The 24,604-nt window shown below is 65.7% G+C and overlaps 14 non-coding genes across 14 annotated transcripts; 5 read left to right on the forward strand and 9 right to left on the reverse strand.

Moving 5' to 3' along the window:
• Window positions 1–1,153: 1,153 nt before the first annotated feature.
• TRNAE-CUC (transfer RNA glutamic acid (anticodon CUC)) lies at window positions 1,154–1,225 on the reverse strand. Its single transcript has one exon. It is a non-coding gene; the product is annotated as a tRNA-Glu (tRNA).
• A 298-nt stretch (window positions 1,226–1,523) lies between these two features.
• On the reverse strand, window positions 1,524–1,595 carry TRNAG-UCC (transfer RNA glycine (anticodon UCC)). Its single transcript has one exon. It is a non-coding gene; the product is annotated as a tRNA-Gly (tRNA).
• Window positions 1,596–2,350: 755 nt separating this feature from the next.
• TRNAD-GUC (transfer RNA aspartic acid (anticodon GUC)) lies at window positions 2,351–2,422 on the reverse strand. The gene has a single exon. It is a non-coding gene; the product is annotated as a tRNA-Asp (tRNA).
• A 543-nt stretch (window positions 2,423–2,965) lies between these two features.
• On the forward strand, window positions 2,966–3,048 carry TRNAL-CAG (transfer RNA leucine (anticodon CAG)). The gene has a single exon. It is a non-coding gene; the product is annotated as a tRNA-Leu (tRNA).
• A 1,419-nt stretch (window positions 3,049–4,467) lies between these two features.
• On the forward strand, window positions 4,468–4,538 carry TRNAG-GCC (transfer RNA glycine (anticodon GCC)). Its single transcript has one exon. It is a non-coding gene; the product is annotated as a tRNA-Gly (tRNA).
• Window positions 4,539–11,622: 7,084 nt separating this feature from the next.
• On the reverse strand, window positions 11,623–11,694 carry TRNAE-CUC (transfer RNA glutamic acid (anticodon CUC)). Its single transcript has one exon. It is a non-coding gene; the product is annotated as a tRNA-Glu (tRNA).
• Window positions 11,695–11,992: 298 nt separating this feature from the next.
• On the reverse strand, window positions 11,993–12,064 carry TRNAG-UCC (transfer RNA glycine (anticodon UCC)). Its single transcript has one exon. It is a non-coding gene; the product is annotated as a tRNA-Gly (tRNA).
• Window positions 12,065–12,819: 755 nt separating this feature from the next.
• On the reverse strand, window positions 12,820–12,891 carry TRNAD-GUC (transfer RNA aspartic acid (anticodon GUC)). The gene has a single exon. It is a non-coding gene; the product is annotated as a tRNA-Asp (tRNA).
• Window positions 12,892–13,434: 543 nt separating this feature from the next.
• TRNAL-CAG (transfer RNA leucine (anticodon CAG)) lies at window positions 13,435–13,517 on the forward strand. Its single transcript has one exon. It is a non-coding gene; the product is annotated as a tRNA-Leu (tRNA).
• Window positions 13,518–14,936: 1,419 nt separating this feature from the next.
• Window positions 14,937–15,007, forward strand: TRNAG-GCC (transfer RNA glycine (anticodon GCC)). The gene has a single exon. It is a non-coding gene; the product is annotated as a tRNA-Gly (tRNA).
• Window positions 15,008–22,083: 7,076 nt separating this feature from the next.
• TRNAE-CUC (transfer RNA glutamic acid (anticodon CUC)) lies at window positions 22,084–22,155 on the reverse strand. Its single transcript has one exon. It is a non-coding gene; the product is annotated as a tRNA-Glu (tRNA).
• Window positions 22,156–22,453: 298 nt separating this feature from the next.
• On the reverse strand, window positions 22,454–22,525 carry TRNAG-UCC (transfer RNA glycine (anticodon UCC)). Its single transcript has one exon. It is a non-coding gene; the product is annotated as a tRNA-Gly (tRNA).
• Window positions 22,526–23,280: 755 nt separating this feature from the next.
• TRNAD-GUC (transfer RNA aspartic acid (anticodon GUC)) lies at window positions 23,281–23,352 on the reverse strand. The gene has a single exon. It is a non-coding gene; the product is annotated as a tRNA-Asp (tRNA).
• A 543-nt stretch (window positions 23,353–23,895) lies between these two features.
• TRNAL-CAG (transfer RNA leucine (anticodon CAG)) lies at window positions 23,896–23,978 on the forward strand. The gene has a single exon. It is a non-coding gene; the product is annotated as a tRNA-Leu (tRNA).
• Window positions 23,979–24,604: the final 626 nt, after the last annotated feature.

Here is a 24,604-nt window from a genome sequence, read left to right on the forward strand (position 1 = left end):
AAGCAGAGACGTGACTCTGCGAGGCGGCTCCCTCTCGGGAAAGCTACGGGTTCTCCAGTAGTCCACGTACAGATGTGAGAGTTGGAGTATAAAGAAGCTGAGCGCCGGAGAATAGATGCTTTTGAAGTGCGGTGTTGGAGAAGACTCTTGAGAGTCCCTTGGACTGCCGGGAGCTCGAACCAGTGAATCGTAGGGGAAATCAGTCCTGAATATTCATTGGAAGGACTGATGCTGAAGCTGAAACTCCCATCCTCTGGCCACCCGATGCGAAGGACTGACTCACTGCAAAAGCCCCTGATGGAAGGCAGGAGGAGACGGGGACGACACGCCAGAAGATGAGGTGGTTGGATGGCATCACCGACTGGACGGACACGAGTTTGAGTGAGCTCCGGGAGTTGGTGATGGACAGGGAGGCCTGGGCTGCTGCAGTGCACTGAGCGACTGAACTGGTACTGATGCCTCCCGGGCGCCGTGGTCCGCCTCCCAGAGCCCACTCAAGACCAGAACCCTCTCGGAGTCAGCAGCGCCGCACGGGGGTCACAGGCAGCCCGGGACCGGGCGCGCAATGGCCGAGCCGCCCAGAGAGGGGCTGGCATGAGGGACATGGGAAGGGAGGCGCGACCGCGGCCACCGGCCCCACTCCCAGAGGCAGATCCCCCTCGCTCACCTTCGGCTGTGGCCACCGCCACCGCCACCGCCACCGCCACCGCCACCGCCGCTGCCGGCCGGCGCGGGCGCCCACCGCAGCCCCCTCCCCTCCCCCCCACCCTCCCCCACCCCTCCCCCACCCCCCTCTCCCACCCCGCCTCCTTCCCACCACCAACAGCAGGAGAACCAGCACAAGGCCGGGAGCATCACCGCCGCCGCCTCCAGGGGCACCAGCCGCAGCCCCTCACGGGGGAGGGAGGCCGGGGATGGGAGGCCTCAGGCGGGTCGTGGTGGAAGCGGTGCGCGGTTGCCACCGAGACCAAAAGGTTTGCCCCCGGGGACGCCGTGGCGGGGGGGCCCTGCATCCTGCTTGGGCTGGAGGTGCAGGTGCCCGGGGGCCTCTGTCGCAGCGCTGGGGCCCGCGGAGCCAGCGTAGGCTAAAAGGGTGGAAAGGTCCGGCGGCGAGGAGATCGGGAGGTGGCAGGCGGAGAGGAAGAAGAAAGGCTTCCCTGACCGGGAATCGAACCCGGGCCGCGGCGGTGAGAGCGCCGAATCCTAACCACTAGACCACCAGGGAGCGCCGGGACTCGGCCCTCGCCTGCTCCCGCTGAACCCAGCGCCTCCATGCCACCTTGGTGCCCACACCCGGCCTCCGCAAGTCCAGCCGCCCGCCCGCCCGCCCGCCCGCCCTCCCTGTCAGTCCGCCTGCCCTAGCGTGCGTCTTGTTTTCGGCACCCTCAAAACACTGTCCCTCGCCGCCGGCTTCTCGCGCCCACGCCAAAAGCCGCGGGCCAGCTGGCTCCCTGCTCCAAGCGCTCTCTCCCCCGAACGCCCCTGCCGGGAGGGCGCTGCAACTCAGCAAAAGGTCGGCCCGCTGCGTTGGCCGGGAATCGAACCCGGGTCAACTGCTTGGAAGGCAGCTATGCTCACCACTATACCACCAACGCTGCACAGCCCGGGCCGCCGCCAGACGCCGGCCCCGGGCTCGCCCCAGCACACTCCTGCCGCCGCCGCCGCCGCCGCATCCCTGCCCCGACGCCCCGTCAGCCGGCGGCTCTGCGCCGCCGCCGGCGCTCCCAGCAGCCGCGCGGCGCCCCATCTGCGCCAGCGCTACGCAGCAGCCGGGGTCCACCGGCGTGCCCGCCCCGGGGCGCCGCTCCCGCGCCCTTGCGGCCCTCCGGCCCTTCGCTCCCCGCCGCGGCCCGCGGACGCCTCCACCCTCACCCCCGGGGGGCAAGGCGGGGCACGCAGCTCGCAGCTGCCAGCACCCAGCTGGCCAAAGCCCTTCTCCACCGGGCGCTGGGCGACGCCACTTGCCACGACGACAGGGGCACACGGGACCCACGCGCCTGCACGCCTCCCGGCGCTGTGCCGCGCCGCGCCGCGGGGGCGTCGCGAGCCTAGGAGCCCACTGCGGCAGCCACTGTGGGCGGGCGGGCCGCAAGATCCGGCTATGGTCGGGCAAGGCCGTGGGGTCGCCAAGGAGGCCCTGGCTCCGCCGTGGCGACCGAGCGCCCGGCGACGACCAAGGGCTCGGGCTGGAGGGCTGCACGGCTCGAGGGGGTCGACGGTCGGTAGACCGGGCCCCGCCGTGGGCGGCGCCCCGGCGCCTCGCCCAAAGGCGGAGGGAGGAGACGAAGGGCCCTTGGGGGCCAGGCGGCGGGCCAGAGAGCGACCGCGGCCACCAAAAAGGGTGTGTTGCCTCCCCGTCGGGGAATCGAACCCCGGTCTCCCGCGTGACAGGCGGGGATACTCACCACTATACTAACGAGGACGGCGGCGACCGCCCTGCCGCCCGGCCGCTCTCGGGCTCTCGGGCTGCCTGCCGACGCCTCCCCCTGCCCGCCACGGGCCCCGACCCGACCGCACACCAAACCAGCCGCCTCAGTCAGAGCGGCAGCCCCCGACCCCGACAGGGACGCGGACCCGGGGGACACGGGAAACTCCTAGCGCGCGCCGCCTCTTGCCTGCAACGCGGCCATTCCGCCGGGAGAAGGGGGCCCGAGAAGGCACGCGAGGCTGCGAGGACACGGTGGGCGCGCCGCCGGCCCGCGTCTGGCGAGGACAGGCGCGGGTGGGTAGGGGCCGGCACGCCAAGGGTCCGGCTGGGTCCGGGGCCAGGCGTGGGCGAGGGCGCGACCGGCGGCGGAGCCAGGCGCCTCGGCCGGCCGCCGCGCGCCGGCTCCGTCGCTCACGCACACCAGACGGCCGCCCGCCTGCCTGGCGCGGCGCACCGCGCGTCCCGCCAAGGGCGCCGGGGCTCGCGCCGCGTCGGGTCCCAGCCAGGCGAGCGGCCACGCGCCCGCCCAGGCCCGCCGTCAGGATGGCCGAGCGGTCTAAGGCGCTGCGTTCAGGTCGCAGTCTCCCCTGGAGGCGTGGGTTCGAATCCCACTCCTGACAAGCCAGCCTTTTGGCCCGCCCGACAAACGCGCCCGTCCTCCCCGCGCCACTGCCGTTCTCCACACACGCCCTCCCCGCCACCTGCAGCCCACACCAGGAACCTTCAGTCCTTCTCAGCGCATCTGTCCTCCCCAGCTGGCTGCGCCTGCAGCTGCCGGTTTTCCTGCCTCCCCGCCTCCCCGCCTCCCCTTCGCCCACCCTCGCCCATCCCCCCACTCCCACTCCCACTCCCACGGCCCCGCTCCACCCCGCCCCCGTCCGCGCCGACGCACGCAGCCCCGCGGCGGGTGGCAAGCCCTCCTCGCTTCGCCAGCGCTCCGACTTCTGCCTGGTGAACGGCCAAGTCGCTCTCGCAGCCTTGCTTCCCCGTCCGCCCCGGGCAGCTCTCCCTCCGGCCGGCACCCTGTCGTCCGCGCCCGCCCGGCCGCCCCGCCTGTGCTCCCCAGCCACACCGAGGCGGCCGAGCCCCCGCCTTGGCCGCCTGGGGTGCTGCGTGCCCTCGAGGCTTCACCGCCTTGCGGCCTTGGCCGGGCCACACCTGCCTGCCTCCCGCCCGGGACGCGTGCCACCCAGCCTTCCTGCTGGCCAGCCAACACCGGCCCTCCGTGCACGAGTCCGTCCCGGGAAGGGTGCTCCGCTGGGGAGTGAGCGGAAGCCCTGCGTGCCCGTCCACCCCACCCACAGGCGCCCGGCCCGCGCCCCCGACCTCGGCGCCACCGCGCCCGTTCCCGGGGAAAGCCGCTGCCCGGGCCGGAGCCAGGCTCGCCCTGGCGCGCTCGCTGCCTCAGCCTGCAGTCGCCGAGCCAGGAGCCGCTCTGCCAAAGGGCCCCTCCTCACCACCACCAATCCGTCAGAGCCGGACCCCTCGGGAGCGCAGGAGCCAGGGTGTCACACGCCTTTGCGTCCTTGGGCCTGAGCGCCGCTCTGCGCGTCGCGCTCCCACGCTCGCGCATCCGGCACGGCCCGAGCCCGGAGTCCCGGCCCCCGCCCGCTCTCGCACGCCCCACCCCGCCCCGGCCGGAAAGCCAGCCCGCCAGAGGGACTTTGGGTCGGGACTCCGCGGTCGCTGAGAGGAACGTCGGTGCGCGGCCGCAGCGACCACGCAGCGCCTGCCCTGACAGGGATCCCCGCGCCGGCCAGACGGCGTCGGCTCGCGGGCCCCTCGGGCGGCACCGACAGCGTCGCGGCGGCCGTGGTCGGCGCAGAAGGCGCGGGAGCCGCGTCCCGAGTGGGCCGGCGTCCCGCCGCCCGGGGGTCCCTCGAGGGCTCGCGCCCCGGGGTCCTGCACGCGCCCGGATCCTGGCTTTCAGGTCGCCCGCCCGATGGAGCAGAGAGATGCCCACGGGCGAGCAGTGAGCAGTGACGGGCGGGTGGCGGCCAGCGCCTCTGGGGCAGCGGCGGGCGGCGGCGGCCACCGGTGCATGGGTGGTTCAGTGGTAGAATTCTCGCCTGCCACGCGGGAGGCCCGGGTTCGATTCCCGGCCCATGCAGCCACTGCGTCCCCTTTTGGTCCCGCAGGGCAGCCCCAGGGCCCAGCTAGGTCTGCCCACTGAAACGCGCTCAAGGCAGGGCTCCTGCAACCGCTGGCTGCTCCCTGCCGCCAGCTGCCTCTCCCGCGCGGACGGCCCCCCACCCCACACACTCTCGGCCCTGCTGCCGAGGCTCCGTGGCCCCAAACCCCGCAGGCTCAGCCGCCCGTGCGCCCAGATACCTCCCCTGTGTTTACTCGCTTCCTCACCCGGACCCAGCCGGTGGCTCAGGGATTTCACTGGAAGGAATACCCCACCGCTGGCGCCCAGCCGCCTCCCCTCTTCACCTTTCCTCACGTCTCCAAGCTCCCTGGCTCACTCTCCCCACACTCCGAAAATCAATCACACTACGTTTGCACAGCCAGGGGCAAGGAAGTTGCCGCATCTGGCAAGGATACCTCCCTTTTCCCGGGAGGGTCCCTGGAGCATCGCCTTGCAGGAGGAGTTGCAAAGAAGTCCACCAGCTCCCGGCGGACTGTACTCTCGATTCATCTTTTGTCCCTGGGCAGAGAGAGGTTTCCACCAGCAACGCCCTCACCAGCTCAAACACCACCCCCTCCCCTGAAACCCTCTTGCCCGCCTCAGCTCAGCATCAGCCCTGCCCCAAGAGCACCACCACCTCAGCCTGCACCTTCACCATCGCCCTACTCCGCCAACCGGGCCCATCGCCCCCCCACCCTGCTCCCCCCGCCCCACCCCCATCTCCCCCATCCCCAACACCCGCCGCAGGCCCCGTTCCTCCCTCAGCCATGGCAAATCCTGCTCTTGTCAAGGAACCTGCCTTTGCTTTTGTCCCACTGGACTGCCTTCCCCCGTCCCACCCCCACCCCCACCCCCACCCCCACCCCCACCCCCACCCCCACCCCCACCCCCGGCCTGCTCCTTTTTCTGCTTCTTCCAACACAGGTGGAACTGATTTACATCCCTGGGTTAGTTTCAGGTGCACAGCAAAGTGATTCAGTCCCCTGTTCTCTTTCAGGTGATTTTGCATTGTAGCTGAAGGCGAGATTCGAATACAGTTCGCATGCTACACAGTAAAGCTTTGTTGCTTACCTACTGTACCTATAGGATGTCCTATCTCTCCATCCGACTCCAACTTTCCTCCCTCCCCTGCCTTTCCCCTTGGGTAGCCCGGTGTACGGTTTCTCCAAACCGTCTGAACGTCGGTTTCCCCTTTGCACGTGGATTCCTTTGTGTTAGTTGTTAGGTTCCACAAAGCTTTGTCCCTCTCCACCCGACTCACTTCACCAAGTGGACTCTTGCGTGGGTCCATCTGGCGTTGGGGCCCACGGCAAAGGCTGCTCCTTCTTGATGGCTGCGTCATATTCCACGGGACAGATACGCCTCATCTTCTTGTGCCGGCCACCTGCCGACGGGCACTTGGGCGTATCCCATGTCCCGGCTACGGCATAGAGGGCTGCGATGACCCTGGGGGATGCCTGCATCTCTACCCATTAGGGCTTTGGTCTTCTCCCGATGGGTACCCAGCATTGGGTTTGCTGGGTCATATGGGAAGCTCTTCTTCTTCCTATCGTTGGACCGACCCTCGACGGACTGACTTCCATGTAGTAGCAGATGCTGTTCTGGAAGGGTAGGATACTGGATCTTATTCCCTGTGGTATCCTGTGTATCCTTGTGGCTCCTCTCCTTTCTATGCAGTCCTACTACGGTATATCCGTGGAGCCCAGCTCCTCATTCATCCCTCCGGCCCTGACTTTGCCCTTGGGAAGCCCCAAGTTGCTTTCCTGTGGCTGGGTGTCTGTCGCTGTTTGGCACAGGGATTAAGGTGTACAACACTTTAGAATCCACCCATCTGTGCCCTTCTCTGTGTCTTCCCTCACCGAGGGTAATAGTCTGCAGCTCCGGCCGCTGTTGCTGCCAGTGACACTATTTGTCTCTTGTGGACGGCTCAGAGACACCCCATTCTCTGCCTTTCTCTGGTACTGCATCTTCGTGGGTGAGCCGTTGGTGACGGACACTAGGGTTCTCTCCTCGCCTCGGCTGTGGCGCACGGTGCTGCAGTGACCGTGGGGTTTGCACGTGTCTTGCCGAATCCAGAGCTGCGGCTTTCACGGATATGTACCCAGGGTTGGGATCGTGATAGCTCACCTGTTTCCGGCTTACTCAGTTACCTATCGATTTAGCTTAATTTTTAAACCTTCCTCCAATGTCGTAGTGGCGGCTGTGGGAGAAGTACAGTGGGTTTCCAATAGTGTGCTCATGTCCGACGGACTGCAAAGCGGTTCTGTTTCCCATGTACAGATTTCAGATTTCCTACGTGTTTTCAGACTCTTTTCCGTTGGAGGTTATTACAGGATACTGACTCTTAGTCCCTGCGTTGAACTGGATAAGCTTGTGGCTTCTCCCTTTACACATGGTCCTGCGGATCTGTTCGTTGCAGCTCCACAGCCATCCCTCCACCGCTGCCTTACCGCTTGCGTTACCCTACGGTGGTTTTCTTTGGGAGTCGGTTTCTCTTCGGCAAATAGGTTCGTGTCGTATTAGTTTACACATTCCACATGCGTTTGTCCAACTCGGTCTGACTTTCTTCACCGAGTGTCAAGAGTCTCTAGGTCCATCGTGGCTTTTGACAAGTGGCAATGCTTCCCTTCTTTCTTTATGACCGAGTGATATGTCCATGCTCCATCTATGCCACATCTTCTTGTGCCCGCCATTTGTGGATGGGCACTGGGGCTTGTTCCACGTCTCGGCTGTGGCAAATACTGCTGCTACATACATGGCGGTGTAGGGACCTTTAGATCTCTCCGAGTTTGGTACTCTGCAGGTATGTACCCTGGAGGGGGTGTGCTCGGTCATATGGGAGCTCTCCTCGGTCCTCACGAAATCTCGGCCACCCCCGCTCCCTACCACCACACCCCATCCCACCCTGACCCCCAGCAATGTCACACCCGAGACTGGACATTTGCTCCTGATGAGTGGTGACTTTGGGCTCTGGGGCGCTACGGTGGGCCCAGGCCTTTCAGCCCGGGTCTGGCCCCTGTCTGGCACTCCGTTGCTGTCGTTCGCTTGCCTGCGTCCCAGCCACCGCCCAGAGCCCCAGCCCACCGCTGAGCCTGAGCACCCTGCACCACCACGCAGCAGTGTGGCACGCACGCTGACACGCCACCCCGCCCGAATGGAGCCCCCCCCCCCACTGTCACCGCCTGCCATCTGCCTTTCCTGCCACCCTCCAGGCTCGGCCCCATCTACCCGCCACCAAGCCCCTGGAGCCCCGGCCCATCTCTCACACGTCCTTGTCCTTCCCTGCCCTGCCCCGGTGTCCCCCAGTGCGGGCCTCCCTCCGGCTCCTCCGACCCACCCATACCGCACGCCCACCCCTAACGCAGATCTGTCCCAGCCTCACACATGTGCCTGGCATGGCGTCGCCACCGCCCCCATGCTTCTGCAGAGGCCCCGCTCCAGTGGCCTGCCGATCTTTCTTTCGGCCAGGTCCCCGCCAGCCCCACGCCTCCCCCTTCCCGCCGGCACTCCGCGCAGACGCCCCGCCCAAGCACCCCTGGGCCTGCCTCCCAGCACCCGGCTCGCCACCGCCCCCTCTCCCTGCCATCGTTCTGCCCCATTCCCTGATCCACGTGGGGCGGCCACCAACCATGGCCCCAAGCGCCTTCGGCCCGCACTCTCAGCCATGCACGCTGGCGCCCAAGGCCCCGGCAGGGGCGTCGAGGAAACCTCCTGCGGCGACGGCAAGCACACGTCGGGCCACGGGGGATCCACTGCCACAGGGGAATCGGCTCTGTCCCATCGCGCCCGAGTGTGCCGCCCTCGCCGCACGTTGGTGCGCTTCATCGGCCGTCCACTTCCCCTCCCCGCGAAGGACACGGTCCTTGAACAGACGAGACATCCTTTGCTGACACACCAGCCCAAGATCTGGCGGAGAGGAGGCTGCGGTGGGCGATTACCCTCGGGGAGAGTTCCTAGGGGAAGACGATGACAGGTTGGGGAGAGGGATGGAGTGGATCCTGGATAGACGGTTTGGAGAGAATGGGAAACTATAAGAGGTCATAACTAGGTGAGGGGTATGTGGAACAGGGCGCTCTGTGTGTGTGGGGGGGGGTGTGTGTGTGTGCATGCGCGCGCGAGCCCGAGTGCCCACCCTGGGTTAGGAGTGGGGGAGGGAGACCTGGGTACATCTTGCCTCACTCCGGTAGCACTGAGAGCTGTGGTCAGGCAAGGGAAATACCACGCCGGTTGGGGTGTCCACCCTGGCAGGCATCGCGGCCTCGAGCGCATCTGCCGCCTCCCGGCTGGTTGGCTAGGTTTTCCCGGCCGGCCCGCCCCGCCCGGATCTGCCTTCTCTCTCACTTCCACGGCTGCCGTGGTGTGACTCGCGGCACAGGTCCACATTCATCTTCACCCCTGTGCCTCCGGGGGAGCGAAGAAGAACGCAAGAGCCTCTTGATGAATGTGAAAGAGGAGAGTGAAAACGTTGGCTTACAACTCAGCATTCAGAAAACGAAGGTCGTGGCATCCGGTCCCATCACTTCATGGCAAATGGATGGGGACACAAGGGAACCCGGGAGAGACTTCATCTTGTTCAGTTCAGTTCAATCGCTCAGTCGTGTCCGACTCTTTGCGACTCCGTGAATTGCAGCACGCCAGGCCTCTCTGTCCATCACCAACTCCCGGAGTCTACCCAAACCCATGTCCATCGAGTCGGTGATGCCATCCAACCATCTCATCCTCTGTCGTCCCCTTCTCCTCCTGCCCTCCACCCTACCCAGCATTAGGGTCTTTTCCAATGAGCCAACTCTTCGCATGAGGTGGCCAAAGTACTGGAGCTTCAGCTTCAACATCAGTCCTTCCAGTGAACACCCAGGATTGATCTCCTTTAGGATGGACTGATTGGATCTCCTTGCGGTCCAAGGGACTCTCAAGAGTCTTCTCCAACAGCACAGTTCAAAAGCATCAATTCTGCGGCGCTCAGCTTTCTTCACCGTCCAACTCTCACATCCATACACGACCACCGGAAAAGCCATAGCCCTGACTAGACGGGCTTTTGTTGGCGAAGTAATGTCTCTGCTTTTCAGTACGCTATCTAGGTTGTCCATAACCTTCCTTCCAAGGAGTAAGCGTCTTTTAATTTCATGGCTGCAATCACCATCAGCAGTGATTTTGGAGCCCAAGAAAATGAAGTCTGACACTGTTTCCACTGTCTCCCCATCTATTTCCCATGAAGCGATGGGACCAGATGGCAAGATCTTAGTTTTCTGAACGTTGAGCTTTAAGCCAACTCTTTCACTCTCCTCTTTCACTTTCATCAAGAGGCTCTTTAGTTCTTCTTCACTTTCTGCCATAAGGGTGGTGTCATCTGCATATCTGAGGTTATCGATATTTCTCCCGGCAATCTTGATTCCAGCTTGTGTTTCTTCCAGCCCAGCGTTTCTCATGATGTCCTCTGCATAGAAGTTAAATAAGCAGGGTGACAACGTACAGCCTTGACGTACTCCTTTTCCTATTTGGAACCAGTCTGTTGTTCCATGTCCAGTTCTAACTGTTGCTTCCTGACCTGCATACAGGTTTCTCAAGAGACAGGTCAGATGGTCTGGTATTCCCATCTCTTTCAGAATTTTCCACAGTGTATTGTGATCCACACAGTCAAAGGCTTTGGCATCGTCAATAAAGCAGAAATAGATGTTTTTCTGGAACGCTCTTGCTTTTTCGATGATCCAGCGGATATTGGCAAGTTGATCTCTGGTTCCTCTGCCCTTTCTAAAACCAGCTTGAACATCTGGAAGTTCACGGTTCACGTATTGCTGAAGCCTGACTTCATCTTGGGGGGCTCCCAAATCACTGCAGACGGTGGCTGCGGCCGTGAAATGTAAACGACGTTCGCTCCTTGGGAGAGAAACTATGACCAAAACTAGACAGCATATTGAAAAGCAGAGACGTGACTCTGCGAGGCGGCTCCCTCTCGGGAAAGCTACGGGTTCTCCAGTAGTCCACGTACAGATGTGAGAGTTGGAGTATAAAGAAGCTGAGCGCCGGAGAATAGATGCTTTTGAAGTGCGGTGTTGGAGAAGACTCTTGAGAGTCCCTTGGACTGCCGGGAGCTCGAACCAGTGAATCGTAGGGGAAATCAGTCCTGAATATTCATTGGAAGGACTGATGCTGAAGCTGAAACTCCCATCCTCTGGCCACCCGATGCGAAGGACTGACTCACTGCAAAAGCCCCTGATGGAAGGCAGGAGGAGACGGGGACGACACGCCAGAAGATGAGGTGGTTGGATGGCATCACCGACTGGACGGACACGAGTTTGAGTGAGCTCCGGGAGTTGGTGATGGACAGGGAGGCCTGGGCTGCTGCAGTGCACTGAGCGACTGAACTGGTACTGATGCCTCCCGGGCGCCGTGGTCCGCCTCCCAGAGCCCACTCAAGACCAGAACCCTCTCGGAGTCAGCAGCGCCGCACGGGGGTCACAGGCAGCCCGGGACCGGGCGCGCAATGGCCGAGCCGCCCAGAGAGGGGCTGGCATGAGGGACATGGGAAGGGAGGCGCGACCGCGGCCACCGGCCCCACTCCCAGAGGCAGATCCCCCTCGCTCACCTTCGGCTGTGGCCACCGCCACCGCCACCGCCACCGCCACCGCCGCTGCCGGCCGGCGCGGGCGCCCACCGCAGCCCCCTCCCCTCCCCCCCACCCTCCCCCACCCCTCCCCCACCCCCCTCTCCCACCCCGCCTCCTTCCCACCACCAACAGCAGGAGAACCAGCACAAGGCCGGGAGCATCACCGCCGCCGCCTCCAGGGGCACCAGCCGCAGCCCCTCACGGGGGAGGGAGGCCGGGGATGGGAGGCCTCAGGCGGGTCGTGGTGGAAGCGGTGCGCGGTTGCCACCGAGACCAAAAGGTTTGCCCCCGGGGACGCCGTGGCGGGGGGGCCCTGCATCCTGCTTGGGCTGGAGGTGCAGGTGCCCGGGGGCCTCTGTCGCAGCGCTGGGGCCCGCGGAGCCAGCGTAGGCTAAAAGGGTGGAAAGGTCCGGCGGCGAGGAGATCGGGAGGTGGCAGGCGGAGAGGAAGAAGAAAGGCTTCCCTGACCGGGAATCGAACCCGGGCCGCGGCGGTGAGAGCGCCGAATCCTAACCACTAGACCACCAGGGAGCGCCGGGACTCGGCCCTCGCCTGCTCCCGCTGAACCCAGCGCCTCCATGCCACCTTGGTGCCCACACCCGGCCTCCGCAAGTCCAGCCGCCCGCCCGCCCGCCCGCCCGCCCTCCCTGTCAGTCCGCCTGCCCTAGCGTGCGTCTTGTTTTCGGCACCCTCAAAACACTGTCCCTCGCCGCCGGCTTCTCGCGCCCACGCCAAAAGCCGCGGGCCAGCTGGCTCCCTGCTCCAAGCGCTCTCTCCCCCGAACGCCCCTGCCGGGAGGGCGCTGCAACTCAGCAAAAGGTCGGCCCGCTGCGTTGGCCGGGAATCGAACCCGGGTCAACTGCTTGGAAGGCAGCTATGCTCACCACTATACCACCAACGCTGCACAGCCCGGGCCGCCGCCAGACGCCGGCCCCGGGCTCGCCCCAGCACACTCCTGCCGCCGCCGCCGCCGCCGCATCCCTGCCCCGACGCCCCGTCAGCCGGCGGCTCTGCGCCGCCGCCGGCGCTCCCAGCAGCCGCGCGGCGCCCCATCTGCGCCAGCGCTACGCAGCAGCCGGGGTCCACCGGCGTGCCCGCCCCGGGGCGCCGCTCCCGCGCCCTTGCGGCCCTCCGGCCCTTCGCTCCCCGCCGCGGCCCGCGGACGCCTCCGCCCTCACCCCCGGGGGGCAAGGCGGGGCACGCAGCTCGCAGCTGCCAGCACCCAGCTGGCCAAAGCCCTTCTCCACCGGGCGCTGGGCGACGCCACTTGCCACGACGACAGGGGCACACGGGACCCACGCGCCTGCACGCCTCCCGGCGCTGTGCCGCGCCGCGCCGCGGGGGCGTCGCGAGCCTAGGAGCCCACTGCGGCAGCCACTGTGGGCGGGCGGGCCGCAAGATCCGGCTATGGTCGGGCAAGGCCGTGGGGTCGCCAAGGAGGCCCTGGCTCCGCCGTGGCGACCGAGCGCCCGGCGACGACCAAGGGCTCGGGCTGGAGGGCTGCACGGCTCGAGGGGGTCGACGGTCGGTAGACCGGGCCCCGCCGTGGGCGGCGCCCCGGCGCCTCGCCCAAAGGCGGAGGGAGGAGACGAAGGGCCCTTGGGGGCCAGGCGGCGGGCCAGAGAGCGACCGCGGCCACCAAAAAGGGTGTGTTGCCTCCCCGTCGGGGAATCGAACCCCGGTCTCCCGCGTGACAGGCGGGGATACTCACCACTATACTAACGAGGACGGCGGCGACCGCCCTGCCGCCCGGCCGCTCTCGGGCTCTCGGGCTGCCTGCCGACGCCTCCCCCTGCCCGCCACGGGCCCCGACCCGACCGCACACCAAACCAGCCGCCTCAGTCAGAGCGGCAGCCCCCGACCCCGACAGGGACGCGGACCCGGGGGACACGGGAAACTCCTAGCGCGCGCCGCCTCTTGCCTGCAACGCGGCCATTCCGCCGGGAGAAGGGGGCCCGAGAAGGCACGCGAGGCTGCGAGGACACGGTGGGCGCGCCGCCGGCCCGCGTCTGGCGAGGACAGGCGCGGGTGGGTAGGGGCCGGCACGCCAAGGGTCCGGCTGGGTCCGGGGCCAGGCGTGGGCGAGGGCGCGACCGGCGGCGGAGCCAGGCGCCTCGGCCGGCCGCCGCGCGCCGGCTCCGTCGCTCACGCACACCAGACGGCCGCCCGCCTGCCTGGCGCGGCGCACCGCGCGTCCCGCCAAGGGCGCCGGGGCTCGCGCCGCGTCGGGTCCCAGCCAGGCGAGCGGCCACGCGCCCGCCCAGGCCCGCCGTCAGGATGGCCGAGCGGTCTAAGGCGCTGCGTTCAGGTCGCAGTCTCCCCTGGAGGCGTGGGTTCGAATCCCACTCCTGACAAGCCAGCCTTTTGGCCCGCCCGACAAACGCGCCCGTCCTCCCCGCGCCACTGCCGTTCTCCACACACGCCCTCCCCGCCACCTGCAGCCCACACCAGGAACCTTCAGTCCTTCTCAGCGCATCTGTCCTCCCCAGCTGGCTGCGCCTGCAGCTGCCGGTTTTCCTGCCTCCCCGCCTCCCCGCCTCCCCTTCGCCCACCCTCGCCCATCCCCCCACTCCCACTCCCACTCCCACGGCCCCGCTCCACCCCGCCCCCGTCCGCGCCGACGCACGCAGCCCCGCGGCGGGTGGCAAGCCCTCCTCGCTTCGCCAGCGCTCCGACTTCTGCCTGGTGAACGGCCAAGTCGCTCTCGCAGCCTTGCTTCCCCGTCCGCCCCGGGCAGCTCTCCCTCCGGCCGGCACCCTGTCGTCCGCGCCCGCCCGGCCGCCCCGCCTGTGCTCCCCAGCCACACCGAGGCGGCCGAGCCCCCGCCTTGGCCGCCTGGGGTGCTGCGTGCCCTCGAGGCTTCACCGCCTTGCGGCCTTGGCCGGGCCACACCTGCCTGCCTCCCGCCCGGGACGCGTGCCACCCAGCCTTCCTGCTGGCCAGCCAACACCGGCCCTCCGTGCACGAGTCCGTCCCGGGAAGGGTGCTCCGCTGGGGAGTGAGCGGAAGCCCTGCGTGCCCGTCCACCCCACCCACAGGCGCCCGGCCCGCGCCCCCGACCTCGGCGCCACCGCGCCCGTTCCCGGGGAAAGCCGCTGCCCGGGCCGGAGCCAGGCTCGCCCTGGCGCGCTCGCTGCCTCAGCCTGCAGTCGCCGAGCCAGGAGCCGCTCTGCCAAAGGGCCCCTCCTCACCACCACCAATCCGTCAGAGCCGGACCCCTCGGGAGCGCAGGAGCCAGGGTGTCACACGCCTTTGCGTCCTTGGGCCTGAGCGCCGCTCTGCGCGTCGCGCTCCCACGCTCGCGCATCCGGCACGGCCCGAGCCCGGAGTCCCGGCCCCCGCCCGCTCTCGCACGCCCCACCCCGCCCCGGCCGGAAAGCCAGCCCGCCAGAGGGACTTTGGGTCGGGACTCCGCGGTCGCTGAGAGGAACGTCGGTGCGCGGCCGCAGCGACCACGCAGCGCCTGCCCTGACAGGGATCCCCGCGCCGGCCAGACGGCGTCGGCTCGCGGGCCCCTCGGGCGGCACCGACAGCGTCGCGGCGGCCGTGGTCGGCGCAGAAGGCGCGGGAGCCGCGTCCCGAGTGGGCCGGCGTCCCGCCGCCCGGGGGTCCCTCGAGGGCTCGCGCCCCGGGGTCCTGCACGCGCCCGGATCCTGGCTTTCAGGTCGCCCGCCCGATGGAGCAGAGAGATGCCCACGGGCGAGCAGTGAGCAGTGACGGGCGGGTGGCGGCCAGCGCCTCTGGGGCAGCGGCGGGCGGCGGCGGCCACCGGTGCATGGGTGGTTCAGTGGTAGAATTCTCGCCTGCCACGCGGGAGGCCCGGGTTCGATTCCCGGCCCATGCAGCCACTGCGTCCCCTTTTGGTCCCGCAGGGCAGCCCCAGGGCCCAGCTAGGTCTGCCCACTGAAACGCGCTCAAGGCAGGGCTCCTGCAACCGCTGGCTGCTCCCTGCCGCCAGCTGCCTCTCCCGCGCGGACGGCCCCCCACCCCACACACTCTCGGCCCTGCTGCCGAGGCTCCGTGGCCCCAAACCCCGCAGGCTCAGCCGCCCGTGCGCCCAGATACCTCCCCTGTGTTTACTCGCTTCCTCACCCGGACCCAGCCGGTGGCTCAGGGATTTCACTGGAAGGAATACCCCACCGCTGGCGCCCAGCCGCCTCCCCTCTTCACCTTTCCTCACGTCTCCAAGCTCCCTGGCTCACTCTCCCCACACTCCGAAAATCAATCACACTACGTTTGCACAGCCAGGGGCAAGGAAGTTGCCGCATCTGGCAAGGATACCTCCCTTTTCCCGGGAGGGTCCCTGGAGCATCGCCTTGCAGGAGGAGTTGCAAAGAAGTCCACCAGCTCCCGGCGGACTGTACTCTCGATTCATCTTTTGTCCCTGGGCAGAGAGAGGTTTCCACCAGCAACGCCCTCACCAGCTCAAACACCACCCCCTCCCCTGAAACCCTCTTGCCCGCCTCAGCTCAGCATCAGCCCTGCCCCAAGAGCACCACCACCTCAGCCTGCACCTTCACCATCGCCCTACTCCGCCAACCGGGCCCATCGCCCCCCCACCCTGCTCCCCCCGCCCCACCCCCATCTCCCCCATCCCCAACACCCGCCGCAGGCCCCGTTCCTCCCTCAGCCATGGCAAATCCTGCTCTTGTCAAGGAACCTGCCTTTGCTTTTGTCCCACTGGACTGCCTTCCCCCGTCCCACCCCCACCCCCACCCCCACCCCCACCCCCACCCCCACCCCCACCCCCGGCCTGCTCCTTTTTCTGCTTCTTCCAACACAGGTGGAACTGATTTACATCCCTGGGTTAGTTTCAGGTGCACAGCAAAGTGATTCAGTCCCCTGTTCTCTTTCAGGTGATTTTGCATTGTAGCTGAAGGCGAGATTCGAATACAGTTCGCATGCTACACAGTAAAGCTTTGTTGCTTACCTACTGTACCTATAGGATGTCCTATCTCTCCATCCGACTCCAACTTTCCTCCCTCCCCTGCCTTTCCCCTTGGGTAGCCCGGTGTACGGTTTCTCCAAACCGTCTGAACGTCGGTTTCCCCTTTGCACGTGGATTCCTTTGTGTTAGTTGTTAGGTTCCACAAAGCTTTGTCCCTCTCCACCCGACTCACTTCACCAAGTGGACTCTTGCGTGGGTCCATCTGGCGTTGGGGCCCACGGCAAAGGCTGCTCCTTCTTGATGGCTGCGTCATATTCCACGGGACAGATACGCCTCATCTTCTTGTGCCGGCCACCTGCCGACGGGCACTTGGGCGTATCCCATGTCCCGGCTACGGCATAGAGGGCTGCGATGACCCTGGGGGATGCCTGCATCTCTACCCATTAGGGCTTTGGTCTTCTCCCGATGGGTACCCAGCATTGGGTTTGCTGGGTCATATGGGAAGCTCTTCTTCTTCCTATCGTTGGACCGACCCTCGACGGACTGACTTCCATGTAGTAGCAGATGCTGTTCTGGAAGGGTAGGATACTGGATCTTATTCCCTGTGGTATCCTGTGTATCCTTGTGGCTCCTCTCCTTTCTATGCAGTCCTACTACGGTATATCCGTGGAGCCCAGCTCCTCATTCATCCCTCCGGCCCTGACTTTGCCCTTGGGAAGCCCCAAGTTGCTTTCCTGTGGCTGGGTGTCTGTCGCTGTTTGGCACAGGGATTAAGGTGTACAACACTTTAGAATCCACCCATCTGTGCCCTTCTCTGTGTCTTCCCTCACCGAGGGTAATAGTCTGCAGCTCCGGCCGCTGTTGCTGCCAGTGACACTATTTGTCTCTTGTGGACGGCTCAGAGACACCCCATTCTCTGCCTTTCTCTGGTACTGCATCTTCGTGGGTGAGCCGTTGGTGACGGACACTAGGGTTCTCTCCTCGCCTCGGCTGTGGCGCACGGTGCTGCAGTGACCGTGGGGTTTGCACGTGTCTTGCCGAATCCAGAGCTGCGGCTTTCACGGATATGTACCCAGGGTTGGGATCGTGATAGCTCACCTGTTTCCGGCTTACTCAGTTACCTATCGATTTAGCTTAATTTTTAAACCTTCCTCCAATGTCGTAGTGGCGGCTGTGGGAGAAGTACAGTGGGTTTCCAATAGTGTGCTCATGTCCGACGGACTGCAAAGCGGTTCTGTTTCCCATGTACAGATTTCAGATTTCCTACGTGTTTTCAGACTCTTTTCCGTTGGAGGTTATTACAGGATACTGACTCTTAGTCCCTGCGTTGAACTGGATAAGCTTGTGGCTTCTCCCTTTACACATGGTCCTGCGGATCTGTTCGTTGCAGCTCCACAGCCATCCCTCCACCGCTGCCTTACCGCTTGCGTTACCCTACGGTGGTTTTCTTTGGGAGTCGGTTTCTCTTCGGCAAATAGGTTCGTGTCGTATTAGTTTACACATTCCACATGCGTTTGTCCAACTCGGTCTGACTTTCTTCACCGAGTGTCAAGAGTCTCTAGGTCCATCGTGGCTTTTGACAAGTGGCAATGCTTCCCTTCTTTCTTTATGACCGAGTGATATGTCCATGCTCCATCTATGCCACATCTTCTTGTGCCCGCCATTTGTGGATGGGCACTGGGGCTTGTTCCACGTCTCGGCTGTGGCAAATACTGCTGCTACATACATGGCGGTGTAGGGACCTTTAGATCTCTCCGAGTTTGGTACTCTGCAGGTATGTACCCTGGAGGGGGTGTGCTCGGTCATATGGGAGCTCTCCTCGGTCCTCACGAAATCTCGGCCACCCCCGCTCCCTACCACCACACCCCATCCCACCCTGACCCCCAGCAATGTCACACCCGAGACTGGACATTTGCTCCTGATGAGTGGTGACTTTGGGCTCTGGGGCGGTACGGTGGGCCCAGGCCTTTCAGCCCGGGTCTGGCCCCTGTCTGGCACTCCGTTGCTGTCGTTCGCTTGCCTGCGTCCCAGCCACCGCCCAGAGCCCCAGCCCACCGCTGAGCCTGAGCACCCTGCACCACCACGCAGCAGTGTGGCACGCACGCTGACACGCCACCCCGCCCGAATGGAGCCCCCCCCCACTGTCACCGCCTGCCATCTGCCTTTCCTGCCACCCTCCAGGCTCGGCCCCATCTACCCGCCACCAAGCCCCTGGAGCCCCGGCCCATCTCTCACACGTCCTTGTCCTTCCCTGCCCTGCCCCGGTGTCCCCCAGTGCGGGCCTCCCTCCGGCTCCTCCGACCCACCCATACCGCACGCCCACCCCTAACGCAGATCTGTCCCAGCCTCACACATGTGCCTGGCATGGCGTCGCCACCGCCCCCATGCTTCTGCAGAGGCCCCGCTCCAGTGGCCTGCCGATCTTTCTTTCGGCCAGGTCCCCGCCAGCCCCACGCCTCCCCCTTCCCGCCGGCACTCCGCGCAGACGCCCCGCCCAAGCACCCCTGGGCCTGCCTCCCAGCACCCGGCTCGCCACCGCCCCCTCTCCCTGCCATCGTTCTGCCCCATTCCCTGATCCACGTGGGGCGGCCACCAACCATGGCCCCAAGCGCCTTCGGCCCGCACTCTCAGCCATGCACGCTGGCGCCCAAGGCCCCGGCAGGGGCGTCGAGGAAACCTCCTGCGGCGACGGCAAGCACACGTCGGGCCACGGGGGATCCACTGCCACAGGGGAATCGGCTCTGTCCCATCGCGCCCGAGTGTGCCGCCCTCGCCGCACGTTGGTGCGCTTCATCGGCCGTCCACTTCCCCTCCCCGCGAAGGACACGGTCCTTGAACAGACGAGACATCCTTTGCTGACACACCAGCCCAAGATCTGGCGGAGAGGAGGCTGCGGTGGGCGATTACCCTCGGGGAGAGTTCCTAGGGGAAGACGATGACAGGTTGGGGAGAGGGATGGAGTGGATCCTGGATAGACGGTTTGGAGAGAATGGGAAACTATAAGAGGTCATAACTAGGTGAGGGGTATGTGGAACAGGGCGCTCTGTGTGTGTGGGGGGGGGTGTGTGTGTGTGCATGCGCGCGCGAGCCCGAGTGCCCACCCTGGGTTAGGAGTGGGGGAGGGAGACCTGGGTACATCTTGCCTCACTCCGGTAGCACTGAGAGCTGTGGTCAGGCAAGGGAAATACCACGCCGGTTGGGGTGTCCACCCTGGCAGGCATCGCGGCCTCGAGCGCATCTGCCGCCTCCCGGCTGGTTGGCTAGGTTTTCCCGGCCGGCCCGCCCCGCCCGGATCTGCCTTCTCTCTCACTTCCACGGCTGCCGTGGTGTGACTCGCGGCACAGGTCCACATTCATCTTCACCCCTGTGCCTCCGGGGGAGCGAAGAAGAACGCAAGAGCCTCTTGATGAATGTGAAAGAGGAGAGTGAAAACGTTGGCTTACAACTCAGCATTCAGAAAACGAAGGTCGTGGCATCCGGTCCCATCACTTCATGGCAAATGGATGGGGACACAAGGGAACCCGGGAGAGACTTCATCTTGTTCAGTTCAGTTCAATCGCTCAGTCGTGTCCGACTCTTTGCGACTCCGTGAATTGCAGCACGCCAGGCCTCTCTGTCCATCACCAACTCCCGGAGTCTACCCAAACCCATGTCCATCGAGTCGGTGATGCCATCCAACCATCTCATCCTCTGTCGTCCCCTTCTCCTCCTGCCCTCCACCCTACCCAGCATTAGGGTCTTTTCCAATGAGCCAACTCTTCGCATGAGGTGGCCAAAGTACTGGAGCTTCAGCTTCAACATCAGTCCTTCCAGTGAACACCCAGGATTGATCTCCTTTAGGATGGACTGATTGGATCTCCTTGCGGTCCAAGGGACTCTCAAGAGTCTTCTCCAACAGCACAGTTCAAAAGCATCAATTCTGCGGCGCTCAGCTTTCTTCACCGTCCAACTCTCACATCCATACACGACCACCGGAAAAGCCATAGCCCTGACTAGACGGGCTTTTGTTGGCGAAGTAATGTCTCTGCTTTTCAGTACGCTATCTAGGTTGTCCATAACCTTCCTTCCAAGGAGTAAGCGTCTTTTAATTTCATGGCTGCAATCACCATCAGCAGTGATTTTGGAGCCCAAGAAAATGAAGTCTGACACTGTTTCCACTGTCTCCCCATCTATTTCCCATGAAGCGATGGGACCAGATGGCAAGATCTTAGTTTTCTGAACGTTGAGCTTTAAGCCAACTCTTTCACTCTCCTCTTTCACTTTCATCAAGAGGCTCTTTAGTTCTTCTTCACTTTCTGCCATAAGGGTGGTGTCATCTGCATATCTGAGGTTATCGATATTTCTCCCGGCAATCTTGATTCCAGCTTGTGTTTCTTCCAGCCCAGCGTTTCTCATGATGTCCTCTGCATAGAAGTTAAATAAGCAGGGTGACAACGTACAGCCTTGACGTACTCCTTTTCCTATTTGGAACCAGTCTGTTGTTCCATGTCCAGTTCTAACTGTTGCTTCCTGACCTGCATACAGGTTTCTCAAGAGACAGGTCAGATGGTCTGGTATTCCCATCTCTTTCAGAATTTTCCACAGTGTATTGTGATCCACACAGTCAAAGGCTTTGGCATCGTCAATAAAGCAGAAATAGATGTTTTTCTGGAACGCTCTTGCTTTTTCGATGATCCAGCGGATATTGGCAAGTTGATCTCTGGTTCCTCTGCCCTTTCTAAAACCAGCTTGAACATCTGGAAGTTCACGGTTCACGTATTGCTGAAGCCTGACTTCATCTTGGGGGGCTCCCAAATCACTGCAGACGGTGGCTGCGGCCGTGAAATGTAAACGACGTTCGCTCCTTGGGAGAGAAACTATGACCAAAACTAGACAGCATATTGAAAAGCAGAGACGTGACTCTGCGAGGCGGCTCCCTCTCGGGAAAGCTACGGGTTCTCCAGTAGTCCACGTACAGATGTGAGAGTTGGAGTATAAAGAAGCTGAGCGCCGGAGAATAGATGCTTTTGAAGTGCGGTGTTGGAGAAGACTCTTGAGAGTCCCTTGGACTGCCGGGAGCTCGAACCAGTGAATCGTAGGGGAAATCAGTCCTGAATATTCATTGGAAGGACTGATGCTGAAGCTGAAACTCCCATCCTCTGGCCACCCGATGCGAAGGACTGACTCACTGCAAAAGCCCCTGATGGAAGGCAGGAGGAGACGGGGACGACACGCCAGAAGATGAGGTGGTTGGATGGCATCACCGACTGGACGGACACGAGTTTGAGTGAGCTCCGGGAGTTGGTGATGGACAGGGAGGCCTGGGCTGCTGCAGTGCACTGAGCGACTGAACTGGTACTGATGCCTCCCGGGCGCCGTGGTCCGCCTCCCAGAGCCCACTCAAGACCAGAACCCTCTCGGAGTCAGCAGCGCCGCACGGGGGTCACAGGCAGCCCGGGACCGGGCGCGCAATGGCCGAGCCGCCCAGAGAGGGGCTGGCATGAGGGACATGGGAAGGGAGGCGCGACCGCGGCCACCGGCCCCACTCCCAGAGGCAGATCCCCCTCGCTCACCTTCGGCTGTGGCCACCGCCACCGCCACCGCCACCGCCACCGCCGCTGCCGGCCGGCGCGGGCGCCCACCGCAGCCCCCTCCCCTCCCCCCCACCCTCCCCCACCCCTCCCCCACCCCCCTCTCCCACCCCGCCTCCTTCCCACCACCAACAGCAGGAGAACCAGCACAAGGCCGGGAGCATCACCGCCGCCGCCTCCAGGGGCACCAGCCGCAGCCCCTCACGGGGGAGGGAGGCCGGGGATGGGAGGCCTCAGGCGGGTCGTGGTGGAAGCGGTGCGCGGTTGCCACCGAGACCAAAAGGTTTGCCCCCGGGGACGCCGTGGCGGGGGGGCCCTGCATCCTGCTTGGGCTGGAGGTGCAGGTGCCCGGGGGCCTCTGTCGCAGCGCTGGGGCCCGCGGAGCCAGCGTAGGCTAAAAGGGTGGAAAGGTCCGGCGGCGAGGAGATCGGGAGGTGGCAGGCGGAGAGGAAGAAGAAAGGCTTCCCTGACCGGGAATCGAACCCGGGCCGCGGCGGTGAGAGCGCCGAATCCTAACCACTAGACCACCAGGGAGCGCCGGGACTCGGCCCTCGCCTGCTCCCGCTGAACCCAGCGCCTCCATGCCACCTTGGTGCCCACACCCGGCCTCCGCAAGTCCAGCCGCCCGCCCGCCCGCCCGCCCGCCCTCCCTGTCAGTCCGCCTGCCCTAGCGTGCGTCTTGTTTTCGGCACCCTCAAAACACTGTCCCTCGCCGCCGGCTTCTCGCGCCCACGCCAAAAGCCGCGGGCCAGCTGGCTCCCTGCTCCAAGCGCTCTCTCCCCCGAACGCCCCTGCCGGGAGGGCGCTGCAACTCAGCAAAAGGTCGGCCCGCTGCGTTGGCCGGGAATCGAACCCGGGTCAACTGCTTGGAAGGCAGCTATGCTCACCACTATACCACCAACGCTGCACAGCCCGGGCCGCCGCCAGACGCCGGCCCCGGGCTCGCCCCAGCACACTCCTGCCGCCGCCGCCGCCGCCGCATCCCTGCCCCGACGCCCCGTCAGCCGGCGGCTCTGCGCCGCCGCCGGCGCTCCCAGCAGCCGCGCGGCGCCCCATCTGCGCCAGCGCTACGCAGCAGCCGGGGTCCACCGGCGTGCCCGCCCCGGGGCGCCGCTCCCGCGCCCTTGCGGCCCTCCGGCCCTTCGCTCCCCGCCGCGGCCCGCGGACGCCTCCGCCCTCACCCCCGGGGGGCAAGGCGGGGCACGCAGCTCGCAGCTGCCAGCACCCAGCTGGCCAAAGCCCTTCTCCACCGGGCGCTGGGCGACGCCACTTGCCACGACGACAGGGGCACACGGGACCCACGCGCCTGCACGCCTCCCGGCGCTGTGCCGCGCCGCGCCGCGGGGGCGTCGCGAGCCTAGGAGCCCACTGCGGCAGCCACTGTGGGCGGGCGGGCCGCAAGATCCGGCTATGGTCGGGCAAGGCCGTGGGGTCGCCAAGGAGGCCCTGGCTCCGCCGTGGCGACCGAGCGCCCGGCGACGACCAAGGGCTCGGGCTGGAGGGCTGCACGGCTCGAGGGGGTCGACGGTCGGTAGACCGGGCCCCGCCGTGGGCGGCGCCCCGGCGCCTCGCCCAAAGGCGGAGGGAGGAGACGAAGGGCCCTTGGGGGCCAGGCGGCGGGCCAGAGAGCGACCGCGGCCACCAAAAAGGGTGTGTTGCCTCCCCGTCGGGGAATCGAACCCCGGTCTCCCGCGTGACAGGCGGGGATACTCACCACTATACTAACGAGGACGGCGGCGACCGCCCTGCCGCCCGGCCGCTCTCGGGCTCTCGGGCTGCCTGCCGACGCCTCCCCCTGCCCGCCACGGGCCCCGACCCGACCGCACACCAAACCAGCCGCCTCAGTCAGAGCGGCAGCCCCCGACCCCGACAGGGACGCGGACCCGGGGGACACGGGAAACTCCTAGCGCGCGCCGCCTCTTGCCTGCAACGCGGCCATTCCGCCGGGAGAAGGGGGCCCGAGAAGGCACGCGAGGCTGCGAGGACACGGTGGGCGCGCCGCCGGCCCGCGTCTGGCGAGGACAGGCGCGGGTGGGTAGGGGCCGGCACGCCAAGGGTCCGGCTGGGTCCGGGGCCAGGCGTGGGCGAGGGCGCGACCGGCGGCGGAGCCAGGCGCCTCGGCCGGCCGCCGCGCGCCGGCTCCGTCGCTCACGCACACCAGACGGCCGCCCGCCTGCCTGGCGCGGCGCACCGCGCGTCCCGCCAAGGGCGCCGGGGCTCGCGCCGCGTCGGGTCCCAGCCAGGCGAGCGGCCACGCGCCCGCCCAGGCCCGCCGTCAGGATGGCCGAGCGGTCTAAGGCGCTGCGTTCAGGTCGCAGTCTCCCCTGGAGGCGTGGGTTCGAATCCCACTCCTGACAAGCCAGCCTTTTGGCCCGCCCGACAAACGCGCCCGTCCTCCCCGCGCCACTGCCGTTCTCCACACACGCCCTCCCCGCCACCTGCAGCCCACACCAGGAACCTTCAGTCCTTCTCAGCGCATCTGTCCTCCCCAGCTGGCTGCGCCTGCAGCTGCCGGTTTTCCTGCCTCCCCGCCTCCCCGCCTCCCCTTCGCCCACCCTCGCCCATCCCCCCACTCCCACTCCCACTCCCACGGCCCCGCTCCACCCCGCCCCCGTCCGCGCCGACGCACGCAGCCCCGCGGCGGGTGGCAAGCCCTCCTCGCTTCGCCAGCGCTCCGACTTCTGCCTGGTGAACGGCCAAGTCGCTCTCGCAGCCTTGCTTCCCCGTCCGCCCCGGGCAGCTCTCCCTCCGGCCGGCACCCTGTCGTCCGCGCCCGCCCGGCCGCCCCGCCTGTGCTCCCCAGCCACACCGAGGCGGCCGAGCCCCCGCCTTGGCCGCCTGGGGTGCTGCGTGCCCTCGAGGCTTCACCGCCTTGCGGCCTTGGCCGGGCCACACCTGCCTGCCTCCCGCCCGGGACGCGTGCCACCCAGCCTTCCTGCTGGCCAGCCAACACCGGCCCTCCGTGCACGAGTCCGTCCCGGGA

This window comes from Giraffa tippelskirchi, chromosome 5 (assembly GCF_054371585.1).
Source record: "Giraffa tippelskirchi isolate mGirTip1 chromosome 5, T2T-mGirTip1v1.2.pri, whole genome shotgun sequence".
In the NCBI taxonomy this organism is placed as follows: Eukaryota; Metazoa; Chordata; class Mammalia; order Artiodactyla; family Giraffidae; genus Giraffa; species Giraffa tippelskirchi.